General features: G+C 46.2%; 1 protein-coding gene across 5 annotated transcripts in view; it reads left to right on the top strand.

The window, feature by feature from the left end:
- The window catches only part of TAF1 (TATA-box binding protein associated factor 1), a 1,380,965-nt gene that overhangs the window by 949,516 nt on the left and 408,661 nt on the right, over positions 1–22,788 (top strand). The window lies entirely within an intron of this gene.

The raw sequence follows: 22,788 nt of genomic DNA, 5'->3' as shown, positions 1-22,788 counted from the left end.
AAACTATTACTGGACATGCATAAAACAAGTATGTAGCGGATTAGCCTAGTAAGATTACCTGATACGCGCTAGAAGTGGTTGATAACTGCGACCACGTCAAGGATGTAGAATGTTCTTGCTTCAGATTCAAGGGATAGTCAAGAAGTTGTAAAGGTCAATTAATGATTGATAATGAAATGCCAATATTAAAAATAGCCATGTAAGGCGACAGAATACTTCAAAAATGCTCAATACAGCACAGTTCCCTGTCCCTATATATATATATATATATATATATATATATATATATATATATATATATATATATATATATATATATATATATATATATATATATATATATATATATATATATATATATATATATATATATATATATGGGTTATGAAATCGAAAAAGAATATATTGATAAATGTCATTATTCAAAAAACTATACACTCATATCAATATTGAAATTATTACAAGGGTTAGAACACCTACAATATCAATTAATCCATTCGGCTACCTACACACTACCGCAAGGCCTAAAGCTAAATCCGGACACTTGACTGGTGGAATGTGGACAAATGGAGTGGGTGCAGCGTGTTCGTGCAATTTCCGTGTCGTTCGCCGTTTATTCTTCTTTGTTACCCAAGATGTTGTGTACATGTCCAAGGAAAAGTGCCGGCTGCAGATGCGGTATCGATCACCCCTCTTGTCCTGTAAGACTTGTTGGACTCTACTTTCCAGCTCATCCAGTGGATATCCGCAATGTCTGACCCATTCTCTTATTCGATCAACAGTTTTCGGGAATACATGCATTGTAGTGCCTTCAGATTTAGCATGGGTCTTCGAAGGGCAACCGCTAATCGAACAGGCAGGCATTGTTGATAAATCTGAAAAGTAAATATCAACATTATTATACAATCTTCAAGATTAAAGATTTGATACAAAAGTAAATGAATCATACAATGATCAATGCAAGGTTTGTTTTGGTCGCAGGAACTATACCAGTTCATTATGTGCGGCTTAGTATTTGCATAAGTTGCAGAAATGTATAAATGATGTCACTATAAACTGAACATGTGACTCATCCCTTGGATGTTCTGTATTGCACGAGAAGGAAACATGCTTACATTATAGACTGGACCCCCGAAGGGTGCAATTCGATGACAATAGACACAGATGAAAATAAATAGATCTATTGATAGCATAGCAATGGAAACTCTAGTCAATAGCAATGAGACCAATGAACCTAGCACTATTGTGTACTCAACTCGTAAATAGATAGAAATTTAAAAATCTGCAAAATATGACTGATACATGGCCTTACCTTGACCAACAAACAGTTGGATTCAGCAAGCAGAGCAGTATGTTGCAGGAGAATAGGTGGGTGGCCACGGGTAGCACACTGATGGGTTTGCTCTAAGCGGTCACAGAAGTTCACGGATAGCACGACGACGAGCAGATTAGCGTAGATCTCAGTGGTTGCCAGGTAGCACGTTCAGGAGTTGACTTGCAAAGCACAAAGATATTCTCATGAGACATATCAAGTGGTTTATAAAGTATTAGAAACAGGGGTGTGTTTGTGAATGAATGACGTATGTATGTCGTGGTCATAGGGGGGCGGCCTGCTTCAAGGGGAGGCCTGGCTGGAGACACGGGGTCTGAGGAGGCCATGTGACCGATGGCCCCTTGGCGTGGGACACCTTTTGAAGTGCGCATGTAGTTTGGCACCTTGGCCGTTTGCGCCCCTGACAGCCCCCCATGCCAGCGCGCATCCACTGGCGCGAACCGCCTTTATATCAATATATAGTATATCGCCTTTATATCAATGATCGTATATCGTGCTTATCAATAACAAATGCCACATACCACAGATTCTTGTGAGCACAGACCCACACTTCAACCGGTATATTATAGTGGTCAAGACCCTAAGGCCTGTATAATCCAATGGTAATTGTTAGTATAGATATATGTGTGACATTTATAGAGACATAACCTACTGAAAGACTTTGAACAAGTGTTATTTAGTGCATGCATTATCGAGAATATGTTATGTTAGCTTAGATAGATAGTGACCACCCTGCTTCACAGCGACCAGACCTTCACCCATTCGGAGCACAGATGTCTGATGTCCATCCTTGAATACAGACGCACTTGATTCATTTAAAAAATCGAGACAACCGTTGTTAAAATATATGTGGTGTTTTATTTTGTATCTTATTTTCATGACACAAAAAAACAAGACTTTAAAGATTATACAGGTCAGGTTGCAGCACAGCGAGAGAAAATCCCCTGTACTGACCGCGGTCACTTGGGAACGTTTCTCTAATGGCACGAACGGCACAGGCGGGTATCACTCTTCGAACGCGGTGTCCAAGCCTCCCGTGAAGCCAGCATGTAAAGGAACGATAGGCCACCAGCCTGTACCACCTGTGAAAAGGAATATTTTTAAATGACCAAGATAAGTTTAATAAACTTTTGTTGTCAATCACAATTCTTGTAACTAATGGCATTTTACACGGACAAATGCTATCTAGACAATGCACACTATTGAACGACTTACATGCGTTACAATGATATGTAGATGTAATTTTGGATATAGTAGAAGAACATGAAATAGGAGTGGCATGACAAGCAGAGTATACTTACTCGTTACTCGGATTACGAGGACGAACAGTTGCGCGAAGTTTGTGCATAAGCACCATCATTATTCTCAACACGGCCGTGTGAGGCAGGCTGCCCTGAAGTCTGGCAGCTCGGTGATGCATTGCGGTCGTGGCTCGCCTTCCGAAATGTAGGCCAGGCATCCCGAGTTTTCTTGGCAGCAGCAGTTCTCGTCCTCAGTTGTCATTAGCTCGCACCGATTGCATGTGCACCAGGTGGAGACGCTGTCCATTCGACTAGGCCCAGGCTCTTCATCTGTTGATTCGTCCTGCCAACTGCCGTCCGAATCCCCATCGTTTTCGCGTGCTTCCCTTTCCAGCAGTTCCTCCTCGGTATACTCGGGCTCGTACATGTAGGGCATTATTGTAGCCATTGTGTGTTAAACAAACTAAAATTATTTATAGCGGTGGTACTGGTATCTGTTCACACGGGCTACAAGCGGCGAAGGTAGCTGACCAGAGCACTGAAACGAGTCACAGAATACTCAAAGTAACACAGAGAGAGGAATGGAATCGAAAATCTGCTGCTGTGTGTTGTGAAACGGTCTGTTTATACTTATTGAGGAAAGAGGCGTCCTGCCATTTCCATGGCGACATGTCATTTGCTGAAGCGCAGCGAATGTTGACACGAGACGTGCTTTGGCGTTATGAAATGGGCGGTACGAGTCTGCTGATGACAGGCTCAGGGGCGGGGGAATTGATTTAGTGCCGCAAAAGCAGGTCAGCCAGGGCGATCGGGGAAAAGATAGGATTATCAGAAAATGGCCGCTCCCTGGTGCTTGTTTTCGCGTGCGTTTAATGGACAAAAACTTGGGTATGGTCCATAGGAAAGTTTTCTAAAATCGAGCCACTTAGGCTTAAAAAAACATGGCCGACCCGTAGGGACAATAAAAATGTTTACTAGACCATGCCTTTAATCATCGGGTCTACCAATAAATGGAATAAATTACCCCAGCTGTACAATTCCATCATGATCGATGGCATCAAAATCAAAGTAGCCAAGGAAGTTAAAACCTTAGGATTCTACTTAGACTCAGCTCTCACCCTCGACAAGCAAGTAAATGCTACAGCCTCAGCAACTAGTTACACCTGCAAACTTATTCACACCTGTAAACCACAGACAGCTGTACCACCATAGCGCGAGCCCTCATCCTCTCCAAATTAGATTACTGCAATGCACTGTACCTAGGCACCAGTAAACATAACATCAACAAACTCCAAACCTTGCAGACCAATGCCCTTAGAACAGGCCTAGGTATTCCCAAAGGGCAACCCATATCTGTCAACTGGCTGCCCATCAATGACCGTATCAAATTTGAAACTCTGAACATTACACACAATTGTCTGAACAACAAAGCACCTGCATGCCTCACAGAAAAATTCACAAAGTACACTTCTGAACGACCCATCAGAAAGGCCCTCTCAAACAGCATCAAAATCCCCAACTTTAAACTGAAAAGAACTGGTAGGTCCAGCTTCCCAGTTCTAGCAGCTCATCTCTGGAACTCCATCCCAGACGCACTCAGAGCCACCCCTTCCTTCCATGTGTTCAAAGCTAATGTCAAACTCTGGCTTCACACCAACAACTGCTAAATGCCTCAACTGTACCTAATACTCTGTACATTTATTGTAAAATACTTGAAACTGTAACATATCCTACATGTAAGTCATCTGACATTGTAACATAAGAAATGCTTGATATATGATCCTGTAACATAAGAAATGTAACATATTTATGTACTGTAACTTAAGATTTTATTTTTTGCAAGCGCCCAGTTGCTTAACGGCCAGTTGCGCTCTATAAATAAATAAACAATACAAATAATACAACCCTTTTACTCCAACCACAGGAATCCTAGTTATCTCTTTTTGGTACTTTGTAATGGAGTTATGCTTTCCTCCCTATTTTCTGGCATCTACCTTGTATTACTGCAGCACATAGCCCTTTCTGTGTAGCGTTGCTGGGAGCTTCTTGAGCTTCCCTTTTTATTTGACCTGTGTTAACACATGTTACCAATGCAGGAGGGCCATTTTTGTCCCATCTGTATTTTATTTTGCAAAATCAGCACACCCCACCTTAGGTGGAGTGCTAAGGGGAAACATTGTCTCCCTTTTCTTGCTTTTCCAGTAACGTTTAGTTACTGGTCCAAGTTCATCTGACAGGCTGTTGGCAGTGAACCTTTTTGCATTATTTTTGTGGTTTTTTGTCACTGGATACCTTCACAGCTTCTGAAAGGGACACAAGGGCCACCATTTAATATAAAATGGTGGCTGTACTTTAAGCCCTGTTCTTGATTACTTGGTCTTTCTTGAACCTTCTTCTACCTGCCTGTGTTGGGGAGGTCTTGATGGGTATTGTGTCTTTGTCGAGCTTCCCTTGGAAAGCCTGCCAAGGCTCCCTCAGTGCCAATAAGGACAGGAAGTGGAGGGAGGTGACCGAAACTCCCCTGGTCTTTGTGCTGCAGTGTGCCTGCCTGGAACTAGTTTGTGCAGGGAGACTGGCTGGCCCCATTGGGCAGCCACCCGCAAATTTGAATGAATGCATGTCTGGTAATTGGTGGACTGTCAGTTTTTCTGCATAAAAGGTGATGGTCCTGGAGTAGAAACTCAGAGTTCACCACTGGAACGGATGATCCAAAGAGGCACGTCGACAGCCACTCTCAGCAACGCCAGAGCCATCTGAGTAACCACTGCAGTCCCAACCTCAACTTCTGTGTGACTGGGAAGCCCCAGAGCGGAGGACTTTGTAACGCTCACCTGATTCCCGCAGAGGCGCCGGTCTTGACTGGGTGAATGCCGTATCTTCAAAGGTGATGTGTAACACACGGTTGGCTCTTTGGGCTGGACCTCTGTGCACTTTATGTCTGACTCGAAGAGTAAGATGTCTGCAGATAGAAAATATGGGATTAATGAACTGGGGTTATTGGGTGCCTCTCTCCTCTTCCCTTTCTCTTCTCCTGTAGAACCCCAAAGGTTAACACCCTCACCTTAGGTAAGTGAACGCCGAGCTCTCCATCTGCCTCGGGGCAGGGTGCCGTAACCAGTTTCTTCACTGGATAAGGGTGCAGGCCTCTTGACCTCAGAGGACTGCTGTCCGTCGTTAACTGCACGAACGGTAAGTTCTGGGCACTTCAAATGTCTTAAAAGTCTTTTGTAATGATATCTCTTGTTTTGCAGGGTTCCGGCGATGGCGGATGGCGGGCTGATGAGAGTTGAGGATCGAACCCGCGTGAGGAATAGAATCGCCTGGAAGCACGTAAGTAAGCGCTTGTAGCCTGCTTCACGATGCGCACTAACTGTCCCTTTTATCTTGCAGGTACAGGTTCGGAGCTTTAGAGAAGCTGAAGGGTGCTGGAATACCCACTGGATTCGGCGTGGGAAGGAGTAATGGCACGTGAGTAATAAAGTTGCCCAATGTCTTTAAACGCACCTTCTTTTGTCTTTCAGATGCGGGATGCAGCGCCGAAGGCCTCCGGAGCCTGCGAAGAGCTGGTAAGCTTTTGTCTTTCAGATGCCGGAATGCAGCGCGAGGCGTTGGTGACAGCCGATGGACCAGGTAAGAGATGCGCTGCCACTGAAGACCGTAGTGCTAACCTGTTCTTTCTTTGTCTTTACAGGTGCTGCTGAAGACTGGATTCCAGGATGGTAAGCCTTTGTTCCCTTAGGCCCAGGATCAGAAGCAGAAGACACGATGAGCGTTCTGTTGCAGAGAATGCAGAATAACGCAAAGCAAGATTCATCCATCGGGTGTGGTTTAAATAGCCTCCTGTAGTGCTTAGGTGTCTCCTTCCACAGCCACGCCTAAGAAAAGAGTTCCTGCTTTCCAGAAGAGTTCCAGTGTTCTGAACCTAGGGAGTGGCTCCTGCCCCACCCAACAGGAAAAGTAGTCCCAAACAGAAGAGGATCAGGGGTTCAACTGGCAGGTAAGTAAGCAGCATGGTCTGCTGCAGTTAAGTCCACCCAAGCATTATGAGCCCGGCGCTTCCAGCGCTGGGACTGGGCATCTTTATGAGCCTGGTGCCACTGGCGCCAGGACAGGGTCCAAAAGGTCCCAATTGGGACTGGCTGGCACTCGGAACCGGGTTATGGGTCTGCTTCCAAGGGAGTCGGGCAAGTCCTGATCTTTTGGAAGCAGAGATCATGACAGACTTCCTCCCTTGGACTGGTGGGCCTAACCAACCTCAGAGCAAACTGTATTTTGCGCCCTCCCATGGAAAGCCTCCACCTCCACGTCCCACAATTCACCAATGCTTTGTGTCCTGTGCTATTTTGCCGGGCAACGTCTTCCGAGGCGCAGTTTCATCTGAAACTTTGCATGCATCCTCCTGGATTCCAGAGGCTGTATCCTGCTCCTGAAAGTTCCCTCAGTTGAGACGAGGACTAATAACCAGTGCAAAGTCTACCGCACGACAACCGTCCTTCAACCAAGCCTTGAAAAAGGCACCAACGAGCCAGTGCTGCAAAGATCATCTTCTGGGCGTCCAACTGATCTAGTGCAACCACCAGATCCATTGCACGTTCTTTTCTTCTGTCTTTTCTTCTGTCGCCAAGGGCAGGAATCCTGATCCGAGGTCTGCTGTTGCCTCTCCTTGGGGACCGTCCAGCTGCACCAGATTCTTTGCTTACAAGGTACTGTTCAGACCCTAATACTGACCTGGGGCCTGTTCTGTTGTTCCTGTGCTTGGGAGGATTGGGTGGACAACACATTTTGCTTCTTCCAAAGAAACATAACTGATACACCTGTAAACTTTATTTTTTTAATTTTATTTTGATTTATTGAGCATTTGTTAGGTGCTTATACAACTGGATTGTGTTTCAAAGCGCCATAAGGCTAAATGGGAAGGGAACCGGGGAACAATTACAATGGAAAAACAGTAGCATAGCGTCATGGTCCTACTAGGCCTTGTGGTATTTGGACGTGCAGGAGATGGGACAGGAGGGGGGCTAACAGAGGAGTGTGCAAGTGCTGGTGGAGGGCCCGGGGGGGAGCCAAGGAGGAGAACCTCAAGCCAAGTGCTGGTGCAGGTGACTCCCAAGGGTGGGCTGCAGAGCCACCAAGCAAGGGCCCGCGGGGGCAATACAGTGGGGGAGGGGTGCTGGTGGAGGGCTGGGGGGAGGGAAGGAACCTCAGGCCAAGTGCTGGTGCAGGCGACTCCCAAGGGTGGGATGCAGAGCCACCAAGCAAGGGCCCGCGGGGGCAGTGCAGTGGGGGAGGGGTGTTGGTGGAGGGCCGGGGGGGAGGGAGGAGAACTTCAGGCTAAGTGCTGGTGCAGGCGACTCCCAAGGGTGGGATGCACAGCCACCAAGCAAGGGCCCACGGGGGCAGTGCAGTGGGGTGGGGGGAGAGTGCTGTTAGCGACTGTGAGACTCGGGAGGATCAGGCCAGCAGTTGCAGCGGCTGTGGGTTGGTTAGCAGGGAAGGAAAAGAGGTAGAAACAGCAGAGTTTTCAGCAGTTAATGGAACTTGAGTTCCGGCTCAAGTCTGAGAGGAGCAGTGAGGCTGTTCCAGCGGGAGGTGCCACCGCCGCCCCCCACTCTCTGCTTGGAGAAGCGTTTGACAGTCAGAGAGTTGGAGGAGCGTAGGGCTCTAATAGGAGAGTATTTAGGGAGGGAATGTTGGAGATTGCGTGGTCACAGGCCCCAGGAGTCCTTGTGGATTTTGTATTTTATTTATAGAGCGCACCTAACCCAGGGGTAACAAGGCGCAGAAGCATCAATAGGATTACGAAGCTTGGTTACATAACAGTAAAGGTTGATGTCCAACTGAGGTTACAGTGCTGGAAACATCAAAGACATTGAGAGCCGATACGGCAAATGGTTACAAGAGATATACAGTATATACAATACGATATACAATAAATACAAGTTATATGATGAGTTGTATCTAAGAAGATCAGTTGAAAACATGTGTATACATAATTACAGTCATTGTAATATGGCACAGCAGGGGGGGGCGTTAAGTATCGTGATCCTTGAGCCAAAGGATAGTCTTAGATCTGAATTGAAAGTAAGGGAGGTCATCCCTACAGGGTGGTGATAGGGAGTTCCAGAATTGTGCTGCTTTGACAGGAAAGCTATTCCCTCCGGACATCGTACGTTTGAACCTGGGCACAAGGAGGAGATTGGAGTTAGCCATTCTAGAGGGGCCAGATGAAGGTGGTCTGGTGAATCTAGTTATTAGGTATTGAGGGGCTGCTTGGTGGAGGCATTTGTGAGTCAAAGAGACGGATTTGAGGAAGATTTTGTCTTTTGTTGATAGCCAATTGACAGATCTTCTAGTCTCAGAAATGTGGGCTTTCTTCGGGATGCTAAGAGCCACTCTTAAGGCGTTATTTTGTAGAATTTGAATTTTATTTGTGATATATTTGTTGCAACCTAAATATAGAGCATTACAATAGTCCAGCTTGGACAGGATCAAAGCCCTGGCTAAAGTGATACAGTTAGATGGTGAAAGGAATGGTTTGGCTGCTCTGAGAAGTTTGCATGTGTAAGATGTGGCAGATGCCATAGCATTAACTTGTTTTTTGATGGTGAGTGTGGAATCTAGGTAGAAGCCGAGGGTTTTGACCTCCTTGGCTACGGTGACCTTGTTGTCAACTACGAAAGAGGAGTAGTTTTGGTCTAGTTTAAGGTTGGATGAGGAGCCCAAAATGAGGAGTTCTGTTTTGCTGTCTTTCAGGTATAGACCGTGTGAGGCCATCCATGCCTGGATGATGAGGTACACTTTATTGACAAAGGCCAAATCCTTGTCATAATCCACCGTCAACGGGATGAGGATCTGGGTATCATCGGCATAGTTAGTGTAGGTGATACCCAGACCATCTAGATCATCAAAAAGGGGCTTCGTAAAAATGTTGTACAGGGTCGGGGAGACGCAGGAGCCCTGAGGCACGCCACAGGTAATGGGCGTTGGGTCGGCCGCTGCTAATGGGGAGAAGACTCTCATTGTGCGGTTGTTAAGAAAGGATTGGATCCAGTCGGGCTGCCGTTTGTAGGTGATTGAAGAGGATCAGGTCAAAAGCAGCTGAGAGGTCAAGAAGTAGCAATAATGCAGTCTTACCCTCATCTCATTTTTCTGTGCCTTGAGATCTATGAGTGCAGTCTCAGTTCCGTGCTGAGGCCTGGAGCCAGACTGTCAGACTCCTAGGAGGTGGAAGTGTTCAAGGTAATGTTGGATGATGCAGAGTGTCTTAAATGTGATCCTTGTAACCACTGAGAGCCAGTGGAGAGCTTTTAGTGCTGGAGACATGCGGTCCCTGGGCTTGAGACCAAGGATAAATCTTGCAACCCTATTCTGGATTAGCTGGAGGGGGCGTAGGGAGGAAAAAAGGAGATTGAGAAAGCGGCTGTTGCAGCAGTCCAGCCTGAAGAGGACCAGAGCTCTGGAGACATTGAACTTCTGGGGAAAGGTAAGGCAAGGAAGAATACCTCTGAGGAGGTGGAGCTAGAAGTGGGACTTCTTAGTAAGGTCCATGATGTGAGGGATGAAGGAGAGAGCGCAATCAAATATAACCCCAAGGTTTTTGGCCTCACAGGATGGTGAGACCCCAAAGAGAGTAGCCAAAGGGAAGGAGGAAAAGAGGGCGCAGCCATCTTACTGGAATTAAGGAAAAGATCATTAGCTGCACACCATGCCTGAATGGCAGACAGTCCGGGAGCAGAGAGGAGGTAGTAGAAGGAAGTTTGAAGGAAAGCTGTGTCTCATCAGAATAACACTGGAAATGAGGAGAGAAGAAGGAAATCAGGTAAGCAAGAGGGGCAAGATAGTTATTGAAGAACCAAGGCGATAGCATAGAGCCCTGGGGGACGCCACAGGTAGAGAGGGAGCTTGTGGAGAAGAAAGGGCCCAATTGCAATTGGGAGGGGCGTTTAGTGAGGAAAGAGGTCAGCCAATCCAGTGCCCGGTCAGTGATGCTGACGGTGTCAGAGTTGTTTTATGAGGATGGAATGATTGACCGTGTCAAAGGCAGAGGAGAGATCAAGGAGAATGAGAACAGCGGTGGAGTTGGAGTTGAGATTTGTAGGCATATGGTATTCAGGAGAGCAGTTTCCGTGCCTCTGGATGCCCCGAATCCAGATTGGTGGTCGTGAAGGCAACCAATAAGATCAGTGTGGAGGGTCAGTTGGTGGAGGACCAGCTTCTCCAAGAGTTTACCCAGGAAGGGGGTAGTGGAAATAGGGCAGTAATTAGCCAGACAGGAGCAGATGTCTTTAACAAGAGAGGGTGCATAAGGGAGTGCTTGAGGGATAGAGTGAAAGAACCAGTGGCAAAGGAGTGGTTACAGAAGACAGCAAGAGCCGAGGAGAGAGAGATGAGATGTTGTCCTTAATGGTTCTGGAGGGCCAGGGGAGCACCTGTTTGGAGAAGGCTTTCATAAAGCGGACCACTTTAGAGACATCACCCGGTGCTATGGGCAGGAGGAAAAGAGAGTGAGCGGGTGGAAGGAAGGGGGCTGAGGGAGGCAGGGGAGCCGGCGCAGGAGTGGAGTTGGAGTGGAGGAGAGAAAGTTGATGTCCTGAGTTTTCGATATGAAATGGGAGGCCAGTGCAGTGCAGGGAAGGAGAGAGGTGGAGACTGCAGCTGGATTGGTGAGTTCCTTGCAGATTTTGAAAGGGTTGGCTATGTTGGTAGCTCCAGAGAGGCGGTCTTGGTTGTGGGCCCGCTTCTTGGAGCGGATAGAAAAGCGATATTGCCTTTGGAGCAGGCGGCAGGGCAGTTTGTCAGAGGGTAAACCCAAAGTCTGCCACTTCCGTTCAGCAACTCTTCACTTGTGTTTCAGAGATGCTCGATCAGAGTCGTAACAGCTGTTGTTCTTGGAGGCAAATTTTAGATGGATCCTCATGACGGCGGCAAGGATGTCAAGGATGTTGGAGACGGAGAGGTGCAAGTTAGCAAAGACAGTATCAGAGGGAGAGTCAGAAGTGAGGGGGTGGAGGGAAGATGAAGGTGGAAACGAAAGCAGCGACTGACACACGCTTCATAGGCCGGATGACGGCGAAGGAGGCTGGCACTGGCTCGGAAAGTGGGCCTATGTGACTTAGGCGGGAGGAGAGGAGAGAGTGGTCAGAAAAGGAGTCGGGTGGTGACCGGGCTAGAGATAGGGATGTCGCCAGAGATGAGGGCGTCCAGGGTGTGACCGGCAGAGTGGGTCGGGCCGGAAGGGAGAATAGAGAGAGAGAGGGAGTCAGTCATTGAACCACGTCTCTGTAAGAGCGAGGACGTCTAGGTCAAAGTCTTTGAGAAGAAGGCAGATGTTGGAGGAGTGTTTGACAGCAGAGCGACCATTCAGGGTAGCTAAGTAAAGCTTTTTAAAACTTGAAGATATCATCATAGACTCTGCCTTGTACACTGCATATCTGCCTTTTGTCCCTTTGCCCTTGGTCACTGGAACCCCAGTGCCCCCCTTGACTGAGTCTCACCTAGAATAGAGTTGGATTTCCTAAGATTGGTTAAGGAGGGGTTAACTAAAGTTATACAAGTTGGTCTAAAGTTTTCATACTTGTCTCATATGCTTCTGCTACTTTGTGTTACCTGACAATTGTCCTAAAGTATTCTTTATCCTTTGGATATTGCTACCATTCTATGTTTAATACTACTGTGTGATAGTACTTATCTTGCTTGAAAGTTATAAGCCTCAGTCTATACCAAATAAATGCGTATTTGTATATAACTGCTAGTGTGTGTGTGTTCCCTTGAACTAAGTGTATGCTCTGAGTACTGTGTGTCTCACTACAGCCCTCATCCCTCCTAGACTAAGCCATTTCTACCAAACCTTTGGGTAGTTCAGGCCAAACCTAAAACATGTAACCCAGTACACTAAAGTGGGCTGTCTAAAGTCTTGTCCCGGACTGGACTTTATAAAAAAAACTCTAACAACGGGGGAACCCTTTTGGCCTCCATGACCCCAGGCGGTCATTGACGTGTCTTTGAAGTATTGGGGCGCTCACTGTGGGTATCTGCTGGTGAACAGCCTTTGGTCACCAATGAAATGCCGGTGGAATATCAACAGGCAGGAGTTTTGGGCGATCAAGTTAGCCCTGAGGGCCTTTGCACCCTCCCTCAAGGGGAAACGCATCCTGGTTCTGACAGACAACATAGTGGCCATGCACTACCTCAACAAGCAGGGGGGTCTTCGGTCTATGCCCCAATGCAAGGAGGCACTGCAACTATGGTTCTTGTTGCTGGAGAACCAGATCTCTGCTTAAGCTGTCCATCTGGCAGGATACTCTGAGCAGGCAGAGCAGTCTCACACAAGTGGAGGTGTACCAGGAAGTTCTCGAGGAGATCTTCGCTCAGTGGCGTACTCCAACAGCAAATCTGTTCGCCACGAGATCCAACACGAAGTGCTCGAGGTAATTCCCAGCAAAGGTGCATTAGAGAACCCATTCCTGGTGGAGTGGGTCTTAAATTTCCACTATGCATTCCCTCTGATACTTGTCATCCTGTGGGTGCTCAGGAGGTTGAGAAGATTTCAACCCACCATGATCTTGATTGCCCTGGAATGGTCGAGAGAACATGGCACTCAGAACTCCTGGACTTTGCCAACTGTCCACCTCCCTGGTTGCCTTGGCGGCTGGACCTTCTATCCCAGTCGGAAGGTTGGGAGCTCCACCCGAACCCAGAATCCCTCAACCTACATGCATGGCTATTGAGAGAATGAGGTATGATGACTGGGACCTCTCCGAAGATGTACTTGAGGTGCTACTGGTTGCACACATACCATCTACCACATCTCTGTACATGTGCAGATGGAGAAGATTCAAGGCGTGGTACACGGAGGACAGGATAGATCCCATCTTTTGTCCCACCACGATGGTGAGGGATCAGGCCTTCAGGTGCGTACAGTCAAAGGCTACTTGACAGTCCGTTTATTTATTTTGGCATTTGTATTTATTTTGGCATTTGTATCACGCACTTAGCCCAGAGGCATCAAGGCATGTCAGTACTGGGAGACTTTGTTTCCCTTGGTCCTTGTCAATGTTCCAACTTTTCTGCAACATGTTAAAAGTGCACAATGTACCTTACAGTATAATGCACTTTGGTTCCTTCTGTCATTTCCCAGGGCCCTAGAGAATCCCAAGGGATTTTTTAGAAGTGCAGATGCGCCTTGGACAGGGCTGGTGGCAGCTTATCTTTTCATGTATTTTTAACCCTTTCCTGCCAGGTAAACTGCGTTTACTGTGTTTGGCACGAATAGGTGGCCTGGCTCCAAAATGGCCATGCCTTGAGATTCTTTGTCCTGTCCTTTGGCCCTCTTGCCCCTTCACCTTCCCCAGGCCGAGCTGACCCGGGTCAGTCCTTATTTGCATTCTCCCGCGAAACGCCAAACTTTCTCGGGTTTCTGCATGCCTTGTATGTGCGCTTTCAGGATGTGGGTTGGACTGTCTGGTTCCAATACGCATCCTGTGTGCCAGATGGTCTGGTGTGCTGTGACTGCCTGGGACCACCATGGTCCGTGATTGGTCTATGCCTGTATGTGTGCATATCTCCCATTGGGTCCTCTTCGTTTTGGCGCAAAGGAGATTCTGGATAAGAGAAGGCATCTTACACCCATTCCAGGTCGATCTTCTGAGTTCTCACTGAACGAAAGATAGGATCCAAGTATCCTGAAAATAAGAAGCCGGGTCGAGGAACCACTGGTGACACGCTGGAAGGTTTGGTACCCGAGCCCATTATCGTCCCGCTGGCACCTCTGCATCTGATCGAACTAGAAGGTCTGCGAAGACGCTTCGGCCCACTGGAATAGTGGGACCAACTATTCTTGGCACCTTCATCAAACCCTGCAAGTAAGTCTGCTCTTACCAGCTTGCGCAGGACATTTGCTCTGATATCGCCGCCTTTCAAGGAGGCCCTTGAAACATCATACATCGCAAGCTTTGTGTTCACGCCACTCTCTGACCGAATTCCATGCACTTGGCGTTCCCAGGTCTGGAATAAAGAGATCGCCCGAACCGGAGTATACACGGTTACCGTGGTGCCCAGCCGTGGTGACAAACTTTGCAGGTGCCTTGCAGCTGTGCCCTGAAGCCTGCTACAGTGAAACTGGCCTGATCCATCCACCAGGAGTGGAAATATCGCCACTGTCCCGTTTGGGAATCAACGCTGTAATGTCGCTGAAAGCCACAGAATTGCCGCATTTGAACCTGCAACTGAATTGCACTTCACTGCTGAAGTTTGGTCCGGAGTGCGCCAGGGATCATTGAGTACTTGCAACCCTTACCGGTGACCCCTAGTGCATCCACCTGTTTTTACGCACGAGTGGCCCCTGAGGGCCCCTCTCCTTTTCATAGATGGCCTGCTCTATCGAACCATTCCCAACTTCTGGAACCTGTTCTGCCCCTTTAGGAGACCCTCTACGAATAGTGGGAACCTATTCTGCATCACCTTACCCACCTTCCTGAGCTGCTACAAACCCTACAAGAGACCCTGGTTAGCCCATCTGCTCTACCGGGTGCACCAACATTGCAAGTACAGTTGAGCAATAGGCTCCCCTCTTCTTACGGACTGGATAGCCTTTCAGTTAGGATTGTGATTACTGCAGAACTGCCTAAAGACTATTTGCACTACCTGCTTCCTTCCCTTTCTAGGTTGTGCACCCATTTCGTGCATTAACCCTTTAGGCCCCTTGGTCTTGTATATATGTAAGCCGGCCAAGTGGCACAGCGAGTAGAGCGCTCGCTTTGACATCCGTGCAGAGCCTGCTAACTCAGGTTCGAATCCCGGCAGGGCCAAACTCAGCCTTTCATCCTTCCGAGGTCGATAAATGAGCACCACACACCGTGGGTAATAATAAGCAGCGCTCAGATACCTGAGGGTTTGTAGCGCTATATAAATGCTAAATAATAATTATTATTATTATTATTATTATGTAATTTAGTAGGATTGTGTTGGTTTAAAAGTGTTACTGTTAATAGCTATTGTGTTGAAACTCAAAGACCTTGAATAAATGTATTTATATTTTTTTAATATATATACACCTTCCTGGGAGTGATTTGTAAGTGTCCTCTACTTTGTGTGGTCATTGAGGTCTTTCAGTCACCCTCACCCCTCCTTAGACCTAGTCTTGTCCCCCGACCATTGCTACCTTGATTGGTCTGGCTTGTCCAGAAGGTTACCCTGTTCCAAGAAGCTAGTCTGGCCTTCTGAACCTCTGCCCACCAGGTCAGAGTTCAGAAATCCATTTGAACACATGGGAAAGAGGGGATAGCGTGTCTCACCATAGGTTGCCTTACCCCCACTCCCTGAAGATCCCCCACCCAGGTGACCCTCCTGCACTGGTCCACACCTAGGGTCTGGATCCAAAGGCGATGGCCGTGCCCTGGCCAGCTGAGGGAGAGATCCCGGGGACTAGCAAGCGAGTCACCCTTTCGTTTCTCACATACCCTTCCCCTATGCGATGTAGCAGCATCTGTTTCCCCGGGAAACCAGGAAAGAAAATCAACGTTCCCCGGTTCTTTACCTTTCCGGTGTTCCATTGTGAAACAGTAAGGTTACAGGTCTAAAATCCATCGCATGACTCGAGGGTTAGAGTCCTTTTTTGGACATATACATACCAAGTGGTTGTTAGGGAGATTTCTCTGTTTAGGCTGAATTTCCTAACCTAGTGAGTCACCCAGAAGCTTTGCTGGATTTCTGGAGTTAGTTTCTTCTCCTGCCAAGAGTGAGTATCTCTTCCTCACACTCTTGGACATGATTTGAGGGGTTCCTTTGACTGTTAATGTGTTTTATGGGCTATGGGGTCCTTTACTCCATAGGGTCTCATGTGTTTTTCCTATGTGTGTTACACAGCACCCTCCGTGCAGTAACACAGGGGTGTCATAGTGACACCCCGCCATAGACTCCATACCCTGGGATTGACTACTGTCTTCCAGGGCATGTAAATTCACTATTGGTTTTACTAGTCCCAAATTATGAACAGAACCAGTACCAACCATCATATTGTGGACATACTGGTCGGGGCAATTCGATTGCCCCAGGGTCTGTTATTCGAGGGGGCACGTCTCCGTCCCCCCTGATCGAGTTTTGGCTGGTGGCAGTGGATACTACTTTTTATATTCGACCGCGAATATATCTCTATGGGATTTTCCCATTGTTCGAGGCTACCAACTTTAATGATTTAATTCTCATAGCCTCGAACATACCGCCGGTTTATTTATTTAATATTAATTTGCCGGTTGGTATTTTTTGCCAGAATTCGATTCTAAAATGGCGTTTGTGTTCTCTTCTGTGACTCCAACCCAAGTCGAGCCCTTTGTTCCACTTTTTGGCGGGCTTCTCCACAGAAGCCTCCAAAAGTGGTGCCACTCTGTCTGGGTACCACAGGGGGTGTGGGAGGGGCTTTAGGCACCCTGGACTGAGTTACCTTGGTAACTCAAGTCGCACTCTTGTGTGATTGACCCAAGTGGTGAGCCGGCCGGCTCACCACTTAGCATGTTTGATTGACAGCTAGGTTGAGTGAATGGGGGTGTGCTGCATAAAAGCAGGGCTTTTGGGACTAGAGCTTTAGAAGTCGCCACAGGACCTGAAAATCCGACGAGGGAGAAGCTGAGCCGACCTGCTATGACGACACCACCGGTGGAGCCCTGCGGAACCGACTCACCACTTCCCAACGACAGAGAAGATCTCCCGGCTGGAGAGTCTTCTTCCCCTGACTGGTGGGCACAACCAGTTTACCTTCTTTTCCTCGCATCCCAGGACGTCTTGTGGTCGAATTGCCCGTGCCAAGCACCCCGGCAACCGGATAGCCACTTACCACTGGACCGCGAATAAAAGGACCGCTCCTTTTAACTGAGAACTCTGCGGCTGGTTTGTTCCCTGGCAGTTCAACGGACTCCTGTCTTCCTCCCCGACGAGATCCTCTCTTCCCCCGGACGAAGCATTGACTTGCATCCGCTGCCAGGAACAACTGCCCCCGCTGGAGTATTCTCACCACTTTAAGGTACCGTGTCCGCCAGGCCTCCCTTTATAAAGATTGCTACAAGGTAATAATAATCCCTTAACCTTCTGTACTGGGCTGGCCGCCTTCACCATCTAACTGGTCCCTTTGTTTTGGTCCAACTCTTTCTGAACTGATTGCGAGACTTTTGGGCACTTTGAACCGTGTGACCTTGGACACATTTCGACCGGAGCCTCTTAAAGTGGGTCCGGCCTTGTTAACTTTGACTTTACGGTTTTAACCTGCCTTCTTCTCCTACTGTGTTCTTCCGAAAGTGTTGGGATCGGTTTCTATCTTTGCTCTGCCTTTCTCTTCCTTTTAAACCGATTGATTAGAGTGCCATCTTCGTTAAGCGCTCACCGCTGTTTGAAAATAAGTGTTGCTTTACTTAAGACTTGTCTAACTAATCGTTGAAGTGAGTGTATATCTTTTAGTGACCGTGTTTTTGAACTGCTTGATATTAGTGCCAGTGTGTTTTATTAGATGTGGTTTTAAATAAATAGTTATATCTCTTTTACACCAAGCTCTGGTCAGTGTTTGCTTGTTCTACTGTGTTCTTTTGACCTATTGTGAATACTCTGTATACTGCCTAACTCTTCTTGAGGGAAGTCTGACTGCTCAGCCACAGCTACCAAGTGAATCTGTGTGGTACAGACTGCTACCAAGTGGGTTTACTGCCAAACACCTGTAGTCCTAAATCTTTTGCAGTGGTCCCAGAGGGAACTGCACAGGTTTCTACCTAACAGTGGTCAGTGAAGAGTGTGAATTTTCACCCTAAATGTTAGTATCTAAGATGGAGAATTGCCCCATTTGATGGGAAGGGCTTCCAGTTCCAACACAGTAGTTCTTCTCTCAGGGGAAGAGTTTACAACTAGTGAATAGAATGGGGTGTTCTTATCCATCGTGTATTTGAGATAATACTGCTCCTAACCCTGTGAGGGAGACATCGGTCTGTAATACAAATTCCTTTGAGAAGTCTGCTACTTTTAATATGGGATTCTGGCATATGGTTTGTTGCAAGTTTCTGTAACCAGCATCGTCCTCATCAGTACAACATATTTTCTGGGATTCTGCATTCCTTAATTTATCTGTCAGTCTAGCTGTTCTTTCTGAAACCTAGGAATGCCCTGAGATCTGTCTTGGATACTGGGTGTGGGAGCATCTAAGACGGCTTTCACTTTTTCTTGCTGGGGCTGTACACTACCATTACATAAAAAGAAGCCTAGGTATTTCTCTGCTGACTGAACCAGCTTACATTTTGTGGGGTTGGTAGTTAAGCCGGCCTCCCGGAGGGTCCTCATAATAGTAGAAAAATGGAAAAGATGGTCTTCCCAAGTTTTACTATAAATGACTGTTGTCAATATAGGCCCCACAGAAATCTGAATAAGGTTGTAATATCCTGTCCATTAGTTGGAAAGTCTATGGGGCCCCATGCAATCCAAAAGGAAGGACTTTGAATTTGAATAGCCCTATTCGCGTTGAAAGTGTTGTTTTTTCCTAATCAGGTCCATGCACAGGGACCTGCCAATATCCTTTGGTTAAGTCTAGGTTTTGGCAAGAATGTGGCATTTCCTAGTTTATCTATTAAATCATCGATACGTGGCATAGGATAGGCATCGAAGGCAGGGATGACTTTGCCTTGTCTAAAGTCTATGCAGAACCTCCAAGAGTGATTGGGTTTAGTCACCAACACAATAGGGGAGGACCATGGGCTTGATGATATACAAGTTCCTGTTTGCTCTAGTACCTCATAGGCCCTGTGCCACTTGAAATAAGTTTATTTTCAGAGATCAGTAAAAGGAGTAACACTTCCTGACCTACTGAAAATTACTTTAGATTGACCTTCTTGTCATAGGTACGTTTTTTGTTGGGCTTTAGCTTATCTATATGAGTGTGGACTAGACTTCGGACAAGCTTCATATGCTCTCATAATTGGGTAGCTGTCTGTGAGAGGATTATTGGCGCCTCTTCTCTTTCTTCCCAGGTCTCCCTGAGCATGTCCAAGACATGCCTTGGTTGTCTACTGTAAAGTAACTCGAATGAGGAGATACCGGTGGATGCCTGAGGGGTCTTTCTCACTGCAAACAAGTTTCAAGGGATCACACAATCCCAGTCCTTCCCATCCTTGTCTACTAACTGTCTCAATCATTTTGACGGTCTTATTAAATCTCCCCACCAATTGTTTGGGGGTGGTAAACTGAGGTTGATAAGGTGGTAATGTCTAGTAATTCCTTAACTTCACCCATGAGCTTACTCATGAAATTAGATCCCTGCTCCATTAGAATTTCCTTGTGGCAAACCAACCCTAGAAAAGAATCGTAGCAGGTGTTTAAAAATTTCTAAATTGTGTTGTTTCCGCATGGGGAAGGCTTCTGGGTACCGGGTAGCATAATCAACGATTACGAGAACATATTTACTGCCCAGTTTAGAAGTGTCCAACGGTCCAATAATGTCCATCCCGATTCTAGAGAAAGGAACTTCCTTTATCGGTAGTGGGTTTCGAGGGGGAGGTAGGGGAATGTGGGAGCTGTTTTTTTGGCATATCTCACATGTCTGAATGAAGTTCTTTTTGTCAGCCTGGATACCCGGGTAATATTTTGTGGGTTCTTTCCCAATTTTTTGTTAACGGGGGATTGATTCCAAACGGGAAGGATAAATGTAGACAACAAGAAACCAAGGAACCAATGACCCCTCTCTAAGTCCAGACCGCTTGGCCAGTGCACCACGTGTCAGCCCTATCACAAATTAGTTGGTAAGGTATTTCACACTAGCTTCAAACCATTCACATTACAAAACATGTTATTTGTCTTTATACACATTAGGCATTACACGTAAAATCAATTAAGACAAAGGGGCATCCCTCTTCTTGTCCTTCTCCCTCTTGAATCATTTGCAAGAAAACCTCTGCGGGCACTGGATCATTTCGCTGGGCGAAGGCTAGGTCAGGATGGATGGTAGGTTCATCTTCCCCTTTTGCTCCGGTGGTACGTAGCTCATCGCCCTCTCCAAAGTCTGTTACCTGTTTCCTCGGGTTCAGTTTCTTCCTCAAAACAGGGAATTGGCGCTTTCTCAAGAATTCCATGTGCAGTTTTGTCTCCAGGACCTATTTCAAACGTGGCAATGGTTCTGTAAAAGAAATTTCATGTCTTCCTGAAAGTCTGGATCTATAACGCCTGTTAGGACATCCAGACCAAATTTCCAGGCTAGGCTAGACTTTGGGACCAGTCTTATATAACAACCCACAGGGGGGTATCAGAACTAAGTCAGTGGGAATCATCCCTCTTTTCCCATGAGGGATAGTGGAAGTGTCCAATTTGTCTCAATTGAGTTGTATCTCATACCTGACACCATATGTAAGGGAGGCATGGTATCACAAGTATGACAGTGACACAAACGTTACAAGTTTCAAAACCTCTATTAGATTCTTGGGGTTTGTAAAAACTCCTATGTTGACCTATAGCTATGATGGGAGTAGTCTCTACCATCAAATAATAAAGAATATGCAGTGCTAGTCAGTCTGTCAAATCAAAATGGCCTATACTAACAAAACGTATTGCCGGCCCTATCTCTTATACACAAAGTGTGTAAAGGGAAATGTGTGTGCAAAGGAAGGTCAGTGTTATAACATAATGGATCAAGACGACTGAGTCATCTCTCCTATAATGGGTAAATGACCTAGGCTGATTAGCCTTCGGTGTGGGCTGCACACCCTTATTACCACTGTTAGTTGCGTGAATTTCGATCAATCAGTAGCATTCGTAATCTGTTTTTATTGGTCTACTTTTTTGCTTTTGATATACCGAAAGAAAACATATTCAAAGTTATTTTGAATTTCTGATTAAATCATTTATTTGCGGATGCAAATAGCTGCCAATGCATTTCGGACTATCCTTAGTCCTTCATCAGGGTATTTCTATTTAATTTGATAAACACCAAATGCTCACGCCATCCAGTATAAGAAAAAGATCAATCACATTTAACATTTCATCAGATCACCATCATATACTTCCGACAAAGCATGGTATAGTTGCATACACACCGACATACAATGTTCATTCGAAGTGTGAGAAAAAGTCAAAAAATGATATACATCAAGGATGATAAAGGAAAAACATGTACCTAGAATCATGAAATGAATTAAATGAACGTGAATGACAAAAAATTAAAATAAGGTGGAAATTGACAAATTAACAATACAAAAAGAGGTAAAAAGGGGTCACATGGTTAGAGTAAATGAGTGAGTGTGGAAATAGGTTCCCACTTACTCAGGAGAATCAGTCCAAAAAGCCAATAGTTGAGCAAAAATACTGGAGGGACTCACTAAGTGGAGCAATCTCACTCAAAAGGAAAATGTACATAACAATAAGAAAAGCAACACAAGTACTCAGATACATTCTATGGAGAAGCATTGCGACCTTTGGGCACAAGGCCCCACTCCTCATAGGGATTGGACTTCTGAAGCTAGGGCATATCTCCTGTGACGTGGTGCCATCTTTACTGCATCATTTACTTCTCTTATTGATTGAAGTCATTGAATGCATTTACAAGAACCTATGCTGACTATGTGTATTATTGAGTGTTGTGCAATATTGTCACCTGTTTGTTTCATGTTCTAGTGTGGGCGGCCTGTAATAGTGTATTTCTGTACTTACCAGTCTAAATTGAATGATTGTGTGCTTCATTGTGTGAACTCATTGTGGACGCCTGACTCCACTCACTCCCCTGTGAATAGCTGTGACTGCTCTCCATTATTACCTTGATGTGGTTTGATAAACCTCTCAGAGTTCCCTGTTCAATATATGTAGGGCGGCCTCCTAAAATCTGTCCACGAGGCCAGATTCTAGACATTGATTGTACCAGGACGCAACTAGCATGCACGGCTATTGTGCATTTATACTTCATTCTAATTGGTAATGTAATTTAATATGTCCGATCACTACTGTATTTTAACATGAACATTGTCAGATATACTTTGTAGGTCATTTCTGTGCAACATACGTGTGCAGGACAAGTGCTGTTTAAATTAAACATTTTGCTTTAGGATAGGACAATTTCTATGAGATTATATATTACATAGATGACACAGTGCATATTACAACATAGGTTTTGCATCCTTTGTATAACATGGCTTAGCATCCTTTGTATAACATGGCTTAGCATCCGGAAGGGAACGGTTTATATTTTACATTGGCTGGCAAAGACTT

The sequence above is a fragment of the Ambystoma mexicanum genome, chromosome 5p, assembly GCF_040938575.1.
Source record: "Ambystoma mexicanum isolate Mex_15411 chromosome 5p, UKY_AmexF1_1, whole genome shotgun sequence".
Taxonomy (NCBI): domain Eukaryota; kingdom Metazoa; phylum Chordata; class Amphibia; order Caudata; family Ambystomatidae; genus Ambystoma; species Ambystoma mexicanum.
Note: the sequence above shows the minus strand (reverse complement) of the source record. Positions and strands in the feature narration are given on the sequence as shown.